Genomic DNA, 10990 nt, shown 5'->3' on the forward strand with positions numbered 1-10990 from the left:
GATCAAGGATCCCCATCACAAGTCAAAATTTGCACCTAAGGCTCACGAAGGCTTCATGCCTGGCTATGGAAAGGATTCACACTCCTACAGAGTCTTCAACCTTTTTCTCTACAAAATCGTTCAAACTGTGGATGTGAAATTTGATGAAACCAATGGTTCACAGAGAGAGTTTCTGCCAAGTACCCTAGATGAAGCTCCTTCAAGTGAGTCTATCAAGCTGATGGGAACTGGTGAAATCATGCCCTCTGAAGCACAACCTGAAGAGGAACTCATCATCTCTGCACCAAATCAACCTGAAGACAATGCTCAGACCGAAGACAATTCTCCTAATGATGACAATGATCAGCCAGAGCAAAATCTTCGTCCTGTTCATCCTCGTGTTGCAAATGAAGTTCAAATAGAGAAGATTATTGACAGCATCAATGCACCTGGTCCACTCACTCGATCAAGAGCAACACAGCTAGCAAACTTCTGTGGGCACTTTTCATTTGTGTCAATATCAGAACCCAAGAAAGTTGCTGAAGCTTTTATGGAACCTGAATGGATTCAAGCAATGCAAGAAGAACTTCAACAGTTCAAGCTGAATAATGTTTGGGAACTTGTCAAGCGACCGGATCCTCGCAAGCATAACATTATTGGAACAAAATGGATATCGAAATAAACAAGATGAGCATGGTCAAGTCGTCAGGAACAAAGCTCGCCTTGTGGCTCAAGGTTACACTCAAGTTGAAGGAATTGACTTCGATGAAACATTTGCTCATGTTGCTAGGCTTGAAGCTATTCGAATACTGCTAGCCTACGCAAATCATCACAATATCTTGCTATATCAAATGGATGTCAAGAGTGCATTTCTCAATGGCAAGATTGAAGAAGAAGTATATGTCGCACAACCACCTGGCTTTGAAGATTCAAAACATCCTGATATGGTGTACAAGCTAAACAAGGCACTGTATGGCCTCAAACAAGCCCCTCGTGCCTGGTATGATACAATCAAAGACTTCATGAAGAGTAAAGGCTTCAAACCTGGATCCCTCGATCCCACTCTCTTCACGAAGACATATGATGGTGAACTGTTTGTGTGCCAAATATATGTGGATGACATAATCTTCGGATGCACCAATCAGAAGTACAGTGATGAGTTTGGGTACATGATGCAAGAGTAATATCAAATGTCCATGATGGGTGAGCTGAAGTTCTTCCTTGGTCTTCAAATTCGTCAGCAGAGGAATGGCATCTTTATATCTCAAGAGAAATACCTCAAAGACTGTCTGAAGAAGTTTGGAATGGAAGACTGCAAAGGCTACACGACACCAATGCCAGCCAAACACCATCTTGGTCCCGACGACAATGGTAAAGAGTTCGATCAAAAGGTATATCGCTCCATGATTGGTTCTTTGCTTTATTTATGTGCATCTAGGCCAGATATTATGTTTAGTGTTTGCATGTGTGCTCGATTCCAAGCGGCACCAAAGGAATCGCATCACTTAGCTGTGAAACGAATTCTTCGATATTTGGCTTACACCCCAACACTCGGATTATGGTATCCCAAGGGCTCAAGATTCGATTTGGTTGGATTCTCGGATGCTGATTATGCTGGTGACAAGGTGGATCGCAAGTCTGCATCTGGCACATGTCATTTTCTTGGTCGATCACTTGTCTGTTGGTCTTCGAAGAAGCAGAACTATGTATCACTCTCAACTGCTGAATCTGAATACATTGCTGCTGGATCCTGTTGTGCTCAGCTTCTATGGATGAAGCAAACTCTCAGGGATTATGGCATCAACTTGAAACAAGTTCCTCTCTTCTGCGACAACGAGAGTGCCATCAAAATAGCCAACAATCCAGTCCAACACTCGAAGACAAAGCACATTGAAATTCGTCATCACTTTCTCAGAGATCATGTTATGAAGAAAGATATCGATATCATTCACGTCAACACTGAACAGCAACTGGCAGATATCTTCACAAAGCCCTTGGTTGAGAAAAGGTTTTGCAAGTTACGGTGCGAGCTAAATATCTTGGAATCCTCTAATGTCCTGTCATCAGGCACACATCCTAACACTTATGCATGTTGATGACTTAGATGTGCAACACACAAAGTAATGTATATCTTCAATCAATGAAGATTTACACTCTGAGTGTGAATACATTAACATGGAATTTGACTTCGGAGTGCCACGATAATTGTGCGCCGTGTCTGGGTCTAACACTTCATATACGGTGGGTAACTCCACCACCAACTTCTCTTGTTTGAAGTGTTTCACTCAAGGCGTTATATTGCAATGACTTCGCATTTGGTTTGTCATCAGTTTCAATTTGTCTTCATGACTTTCTGCACTATGATGATTTGATTGCTTTCTGATATATATATACTAATGTTCTGTCCTCTACAGCATTCACTTATAGCTATGTCTTCAAGATTGGATCTTTTGAACTAAGTGAATGTGATCGGACCCTAACCTCTCTATGCTTCCTATCTCAAATCTATCTGTCCAAATCATATGCATTCTATTGAAACTGTCGAATGTCTTCTCTGCGTCCTAGTCAGCAGAAGGCAAAGAGACAAACACTAAATCTGTTTTAAATGGCTTATCTTTACTGTTGAAATCCGGAGAATCCGGAACAACTCTCCGACATGCCTGGCGGGCGTGGGAACGTGGGACAACTCTGTGTATGTTGCATGCTTGCCACGTGCCCCTCAGATGTGAACCGTCAGGGGCACCAGCGTAATTGCGCTGTGTCTCTCACCTACTTATAAATACTTGTCCCCTGCGGTAAAGAAATTCTTCTTCCACCTCTCCACCTCCGTCAAAACCCTAGCGCCACCGCTAGCTCGCGACGACGCCGGCGACGAAGCACTTAGCTGCCGCAACTTCTCCGACGCCGTCCTCACGCCGGCCGCGGACATCTTTCTCTCCACCGTCGCCGTAGGTGTCCTCCGTCGCCAAGTTAGGGCACGATGGGCTGAACTGCTCGGTCTCCTATTCCTCCATCTACCAGTTCTTCGTGTGGTAATTATAACTCTATTTTTACCACCTTTTTGATCTTCAAGATTCATCCTGTTTACCGAAAGTAGTTTCTGTCTATTCAAAGCTAGATCTATTCCGTCTGCATCTCATACTGCTTAGTCGATTCACTTAGATTTCCTATCTAGGCTGATTCCTCACTTGTACTTGTTCACGGATTGGTACAAATCTGGAACCAACTCACCTATATAAGTGAATGTCTTCGCATCATGAGGTCCATGTCTTCAAACTGATTTATCTTCAAAATCTTCTGAGAATGCATATGACCTCTTCCCCTTCCCTCACATCTCTAATGTTGTCACAGGTACATGTTCGTGGGAGAATCCCTTGGTTCTCATAGTTTGCATTCGTTTGCAGAATACTTACAGCATCATATAAATTCTCCTGAAGCCAGTTCCTGCTTGACCAGCAAGCGAAAGTCTCTGAAGCCTTTGAACGTATTGAAGCCTTTCAGTTTGAAATTCATGGCTTCAGAAAAGTCTGCAAGGAAGGGTGGCAGACAGCGCAGAGAAGGAGCATCCAAAGATCTGCCTGAAGACTTAGCAAAACTCTACAAGACAGATCTAGAAGAGAATTATCATCAGAGGAAGACTCGAATCCAATGGATTCGACGCTATTGGGCTGAACAATGGTTCAAGTACAAATTCGTGACCAAGGAATATGCAGAGAAGTGTGCTATCAAATGTCCTTGGGGCGATATTCTCTATCGAGGCCTTCAACCCAAGAACAGAGCTGAAGCTATTGATCAAGGCTTCTATCCTTGCATGGTCCGTGGACCTCAGCCTGAGAATGCCGATCCCACATCATTACTCTGGTGTCATGATGATGCCCTCTTCAAGCGCAACTTCCAGCATGCAAAGGCTTCGGCCAAAGAAAACAAGAAGTCCTTGGGTTTGGGCTTCAACCCAGGTCCCTCTGCTCCTCGTGCTGACGGCTCCTGTGAAGCTAATCCAAATGTCATTGGCCCCTTCGCCAACCTTGACGGCCTCATCACTTACATCATGGTTCAAGGTGCCAGAGTAGATCATTCTGACAATGGTGCTGACTCTGATGAAGCCCCTGCTCCTCCTCCAAAGCCGCAGAAGCAAAAGAAGTTAAAGGCTTCAACCTCAGCTGCACCTCCAAAAGCTTCTCGTGCGAAGCCACTGGCCACTGCACCTCCTGAAGCCAGTGTGCAATCTGAAGATCTGTCCCGTGTCTCCAAGAGAATGGACAAGAAGACGCAACTTGTTAGACCATCTAATCAAAGAGCCTTGACTCCTGTCGCAATTCTGCGTGAAGAACCCATTGATCTATCAAGTGATGATGATCTTGCTGATGATGCCCTTGAGCAACTAATCAAGAGCAAGGAAGAAGCTGAAATCTTCAGCAACTTGCCTCTCTTTGATGTGGCCATCATTCACAATTTCATTGATGAATGGTTCGACACTCCCAACGTCAGCTTTGACGACTTACAGCTCCCCATTGGCCTTAGTGTCGCCTTCAATGGCGCCATTGCTTCTGAGCTAGCTCTTGCTCAGCGCATAGTCGAGCTCAAGAACAAGATTGACTTTGAGAAGGCTCAGTTCAAGAAGCATGTGGCCAAGCTAAGTGTTCAAGACGTCAAAAACTTCAAGGTCATGCTGAATGAGCTTAAAGAAGCTTTTCTCAAGAAACGCCAAGAAGCTCAGGGCTCACGAGAACGCATGAAGCTTTTGGCTAATAAGTGTGTGCTTGCCTACAATGAGGCTGAGAAGCGCAAGTCACTTGGCCGTCCTGGCATTGACCCCAGGATGGCTGCAAAGAAGAAGAACAAGCGCCCTGCTGATCAGCCTGAATCTTCAAGCCAAGAAGCCCCTCGCATTATCTTCCCAAGCAGCATGACTGGCTCGAAGCCAAAGGTCCCCAAAACTGCTTCAGAACAAAAGAAGACAAGGGCTGCAGAGGCTGAAGCCAGAAAGAGAAAGAATACTGAAGCCTCTGATGCCGCTCCCCTCAAGAAGAAGCGCAAGACCAAGAAGACTAGGGCTGGTTCCACAGAGCCCTTAGTCGTTGAACCTATTTCCGTGGTTCGCCCTGTGTCAGTACATCAAGAACGAAGATGGTAGTCCATGAGCCTGCTACCACAGAGGCTCATGTGGCTGAAGATATTCCAGCAGCTGAATCCAATGTTGCTGAAGACATTGGTCAAGATGACAATGTAGCTGATGATGAAGTTCTTCCTCAGATCGAAAATGACTTGGTATCATCGCCTGTTCATACGAACAGCGAACTCATCAGCATTGGTCGTCCATTGACGCCAATTGCTCACGATGCATCGTGGGCTGATCACCCACAACAACTCCTAGACTCCCCCAGTACTCCTCTACAACAACAACAAGCTACCCCCAACGTGCAAGAAGAGGATGAAGACGTCCAGGCTCAGCCAACTCCATCTCCTAAAGTGAAGCCAGCTCTTCGCAGGCTTCGTAGAGGACAAAGGCCTGAAGTCCCTCTGTCGAGCGTTCCAGAAGGAGAAGTGCAACGTTCACCTGTTGCACGGCAAGTATTTTCTGAACCTGCTCCAACTATGAATGTCTCCGAGTCTGAAGCACATGCTGCTGAAGACATTCCGACTGCATCAGCCGAAGAAAATCAAGAAGAAGTGCGTGTACCAACCCCCCCAGTGATTGAAGAAGAAGCAGTTCATGATCTGAACGTGTCTGTGCCCGACCCTCCTGTTCGTCAAGAGGAGGTTGAAAATGTTGAGGCTGCCACCACCAACGTCAATACAGCTAGTGACGTAGTCATGGCTGATGCTAATGTGGAGCCTGCACTAACTGTGTCTGAAGCAAATGTGGCTACTGAACCTGAAGTCAATGAGGATGCTGCACCTGAAGCCAATGAGGATGTTGCACCTAAAGCAAATATGACAACTGCTCCCGAAGCACCTGTCGTGCAGCCTGCCTCCGATGTTGCCCCTACTCCTATTCCGCCTCCAAGGCCTCACACAATTGAGCAAGCATACAGTCATGGTCAGCTCACTACTGTCCGATGGCCCGTTCTGGTGCCTCCACCCTCTGCCTCAGGACCGCAATTTGACTATCATGTTGAGCATAGGCCTCAAGTGCAGAAGCCAAAGCCCAGGTTGCCAAGGTTTCCAAGTACTGCCAACTCCCCCGGGTCCTTCAATGCTAATGGCTTCAAAAGCCACAATACCTTCTTTGACAGCGCCAAGAACCCCTACTCCAAGCCAAGAATATCATCAGATAGGTTCTGGAGCTATCAGCAGAGAAGCTATTACTCATGCGTGTTATATGATCAAGGGCGCATTTTCCCTCATATGCGTCTTGACACTGAAGCCATTGCTGGACTGCCGTGCTTAGAAGAAGCACTTGATTGCTTTCGAGATGCTGGTCTGCTCCATTTTGTGACAGACAAAGAACATTGGAATGAAGAGCTATTGCTTCAATTCTATGCCACTCTGCACATTCGCGGTTACTACAGAGACATCAAGACTTGGGTTCTCGAGTGGATAACTGGAAATGTTCATCATGAAGCCAAAGCTATGGATATCATTGAGCTTACAGGGCTAGCCACTCCAGGAGAACTGTATGAGCCTAACTGTCAGCTACACCGCAATGCTGTGGAGAGCATCTTTCATAAGCCAGAACCCAATATGAGCCAGATGCCGAGCATGATGAAGCCTTTGCCATCTGACGCTGAGTATCCCACACATTTCTTTGTTGAAGACCTTGAGTATCTGCCTCGAACCATATAGCATATCATCAGGCAAACTCTATGGCCAGTCAAGGGACACTCATCAGCGGCCAAGCTTGAAGGAGCTATGAAGACTTTGGTCTTATATATTCTCAATGGCATCAGCTTCAACACTCAGGAATTCTTCATAAGGCAACTTGCTGCTTCCGGCTCTGACCTATTTGGTCTGAAGTTTTATGCTCCATGGGTCATGCGCCTCATCAAGCGACACTCATCTGTCAATTATCAGCCCTCTGCTCACAATCATATAATATTTCTACCAGAAGTTGATATGTCAGTTGATGCTATATATTCTGACCCTGCCAAGACGCCACTTTGTCTTTAGAATGCCGAGCACCAAAGCTTCACTCAGCCTATTGAAGGTGTTCAAGCAGCAACCAGAATCTATCCACTGGCTGGTAACACTCGTCTGCCTCACAGAGCGCCCACTGAAGCCACTGAGAGCACAATTGCGCAAAGGCCTCGCAAGCGTTCTCGCATTCTCAATGACCGAGAACTTCTTGTGGCTCTTCATCAGAAACGGGATAAGCATCATTCTGGCTCAAAAGACATATGCAAAGCCTCTTGGTGGATGTCAATCGCATTCGCAACCTTGCCACCAAGAATGCCTTTGTTGCTCATGAAACTTGCCGGAGATCATGGAAGAGTTTGACCCTGCTCAGTGCTGAAGCGGATCCTCAAGATGATGGCTTTAATGAAAGATTTCAGTTCGACTCCACTCCTCCACGGACCGCTACCCTGCGTCGAACTCCATCTCTTGAAGACTCTGAATATTCCTCCTCCGCGGCAACAGTTAATGCCAGAGTGATCGATGATGAAGATGACGCTACTTCACCACCTCCAACTACTCCGCGCATCGACACTGCACCAAGTTCATCTGCACCGCCAACCAACGACAACGACCCGGCTGCTTCACCTACTCATGACGAGTAGATGCTCTATGTCTTCAAGCCTTTTTGGTCATTACTGACAAAAGGGGGAGAAGCGTATGAGTTGATAGTCTTCAAGCGGGTTCATATGGGCGGTTGCATTATATTTTGTTGCGTGCTTACAACTCTTGCATTTTGATACATTTGGTTCTTTGAGTTGTAACACCTAAACTTGATGGTCGTCTGCTACTTCTGCTACGTGTTTGCTTTACTCTGATGCGATGATAAATTCCGCATGTGTGATGATAACTTCCGCACTTAGATCATTCTGCAGACGTCCATTTTTCATTATGCATGTCATTCTACTTGTTATATCATTTCATGCATGATGAATTATCTTCATAAGTTGAAGTGGATCTCCACAAGTACAACCTGCCATGTGCATTTGCAATCCAAAAGCAAATTGCTTACTTGCACATCTTCAGGGGGGAGCCCTTGCAACTTATGAAGGCAATTCCCTATCCTTACAATTTCACATACTTTATCCCCGTTGAAAACTTCAACCAGTTTGTCATCAATCACCAAAAAGGGGGAGATTGTAAGTGCATCTAGTGCCACCCCTAGTTGGTTTTGGAGTATTGACGACAAAGTTGGTTGAGGGACTAATGCGTTTGTGAGAATTGCAGGATAACGCAAGTAGTGTCCCTCATTGATTCGGTTTACCTACCGGAGATGACCCCTAAAAATGTATGAAGACATTGAAGACAATGGTGGTATGAGAAGATATTCATATTGAAGACTATGACATGAGAAGACATTACGTGAAGACAATGGAGCGCGAAGAATGTGTGGTTTCGTCGTTTCCTTTCTTCTTTGTTGAGTCATAGGAACCACCGTACTGTTAAGTGGGGTCCAAGTGAACTAAGTCAGAGTGACTGAAGTGATGCTCAACCCAAATCCTATGTCTTCGAGCGAAGACAATGAGAGCAAATCTTATCCAGAGCTGGATGAGTCAGCTTTGCTTGTAGCCCAAGTAAAGTTGTCGCGTGTGTTTGAAATCTGACCGTTGGAACATGTGTCAGTTCCTTAGTGACCCAGGGTCATTTTGGACAAATCAGGTCGGGTTGCCTAGTGGCTATAAATAGCCCACCCCCTACACCATAAATTGGGGGCTGCTCAGAGTTTGTGCATGGCTTTTGTCATTTGAGAGCAACCCACCTCGAAGCATTTGAGAGAGAGAAATCCTTGCGAGGACAAAGCCCAAACACCCAGAGCCAAAGAGTGTTAGGCATCACTGAAGTCTTTCTGTCTGTGTGACCTGAAGACTTATTACACTTGAGGACTGTGAATCCTCCAGCCGGTTAGGCGTCACGTTCTGAGCATCCAAGAGTCATTGTGGATTGCCGGTGAACGAAGTCTGTGAAGGTTTGGAAGTCTCCCTTGAAGACTTACCAGAGTGATTGGGCGAGGACTGGGTGTCCTTAGCTCAAGGGAATAAGGTGAAGACACGGTCTTCTGAGTTAAATCTCAGCCTCCCTAACCAGACGTACAGTTGTCACAGCAATTGGAACTGGTCCAACAAATCATGTGTCTTCAACAAGCAACTGGTTCTATCCCTTCCAACCTTACTTAAGTTTGTCTTCATGAAGTCATTGCTTATCTGTATATCTGTTTGACTTCATTGCTTGACTACTATTGTTGATTGGCTTCACACTATCTTCCATCTTGATCCTTACTACCTAACTGCTATTAGTCCTGTGCTTTCACATCATTACATACTTGACTATGGCTTGTTTAGGGTAGTTTATCTTCCGCTGCATATCAATTAGGTTGTTTTTGTTGTTTGTCTTCGAAACTTCCAAGTTTTGAAGACTTTCATAAAAATCGCCTATTCACCCCCCTCTAGTCGATACTAGCACTTTCAGACCGTCCGATCTATATCTGACGGATGGAAATTAAACTAAAAGATACCTACACCCCTCTCCGCATCTGTAGACAAGGCCTTCCCTCATTCATCCTTATCTCCAACAAACCTCATTGTTGAGAAATTAAGAAAGGAAGCCTCTGGAACAAACTGGCCTGGTGGCCGCTGCCGGCGTCGTCAATCCCCATGCCTCCGCTCGGTCCCCCACCAACCACCACCACACCCCACTCCTCTTCACCTTATCTCATATTTCTCAAGATATCATTAGTTTTTACACATGAGATTTGATGTAGGGTGGAACCCTATAGCGTCGATCTTTCACGTTTGGAGTGGATCCTACGGGGAGACACGAAGAAAGAGCGGAAGAACACGAGGAAATCATGGGGAGGAATGAGGGAAAATCTCAACCAACAAGGAATCGGTCACACAAGTGCTAGATCGAAGAACACAAAGAGATACACGAGATCCAAAGTCAACAAAGGTAAGGATACAAAGGTAACCGATCTTCTCCGTGAGGAGGCCTTGAATCCACAAAGGGATCTTCCCACGAGGGGGTCTTGAATCCGATAGGATCTACTCCGAAGAGGCCGCGGTCTCTCACGAGGAGGAGATCCGATGGATGAGCGAGGCTCTATCTCTAACTTGAGCTAAATCAACACTAACCCTCAAAATGGGGAGGAGGGGGTCTATTTATAGTGCTAAGCCACGAAGGGGTAAGTGAGGGGCGAAGGGGTACACGTACTTCGGCCCAAGTCACGCACGCAGGCGGGGTCCGGATGATCGGATGGTGGCCCAGATGATCCGGGTGTCGGGGGTCCGGATGATCCGGGTGACCGTCCGGATGATCCGGCTTCGTCGAGCAGCTTCGAGTGTCTTCGGGCACGGTTACCCGGACGATCCGGGGGAGGGTCCGGATGATCCGGCTGGGCCCGGATGATCCGGATGTCCGGCCTGGCTCCAGCAGCCGCTCCATCTTCTTCTTCCTTCTTTCTTCCGTCTTCTCTTCCATGCTTGGCCTTGGTCCTTGGATTCTCCACGGTCATCTTGGTTGTACCTGAGTGTATGCAAGGTCCATCCATGAGGTAGTAGCCATGTCTCACATGCGGAAAGTGACGGTTCGAAGAGGAGTGAATTCACCTTGTGTCCAATGGCGCATAGTTGAGGTCTCATCTTATGTATCCTTAGGGCTTGGGGAGTAGTCGAAGTGTACATGGGGATGAATGTGGGATGCTCCGCATCATCTCCCCCCCCCCCCTTGTTAAAGATCTGACCTCGGATCGTGATCCTCATCACCATGGAAACGGTTGTCGTGGACGGACTTGCAGTTGAACGAAGTTGAAGGCATTGCACAATCCAAGTACTCCCAGGTGTCTTCGGTATGTGGTACATGCAAAATGAGCAAACACAAGCGACACTCGGAAATACAATGGTTA

The sequence above is a fragment of the Triticum aestivum genome, chromosome 1B (genome assembly GCF_018294505.1).
Source record: "Triticum aestivum cultivar Chinese Spring chromosome 1B, IWGSC CS RefSeq v2.1, whole genome shotgun sequence".
Lineage (NCBI taxonomy): Eukaryota > Viridiplantae > Streptophyta > Magnoliopsida > Poales > Poaceae > Triticum > Triticum aestivum.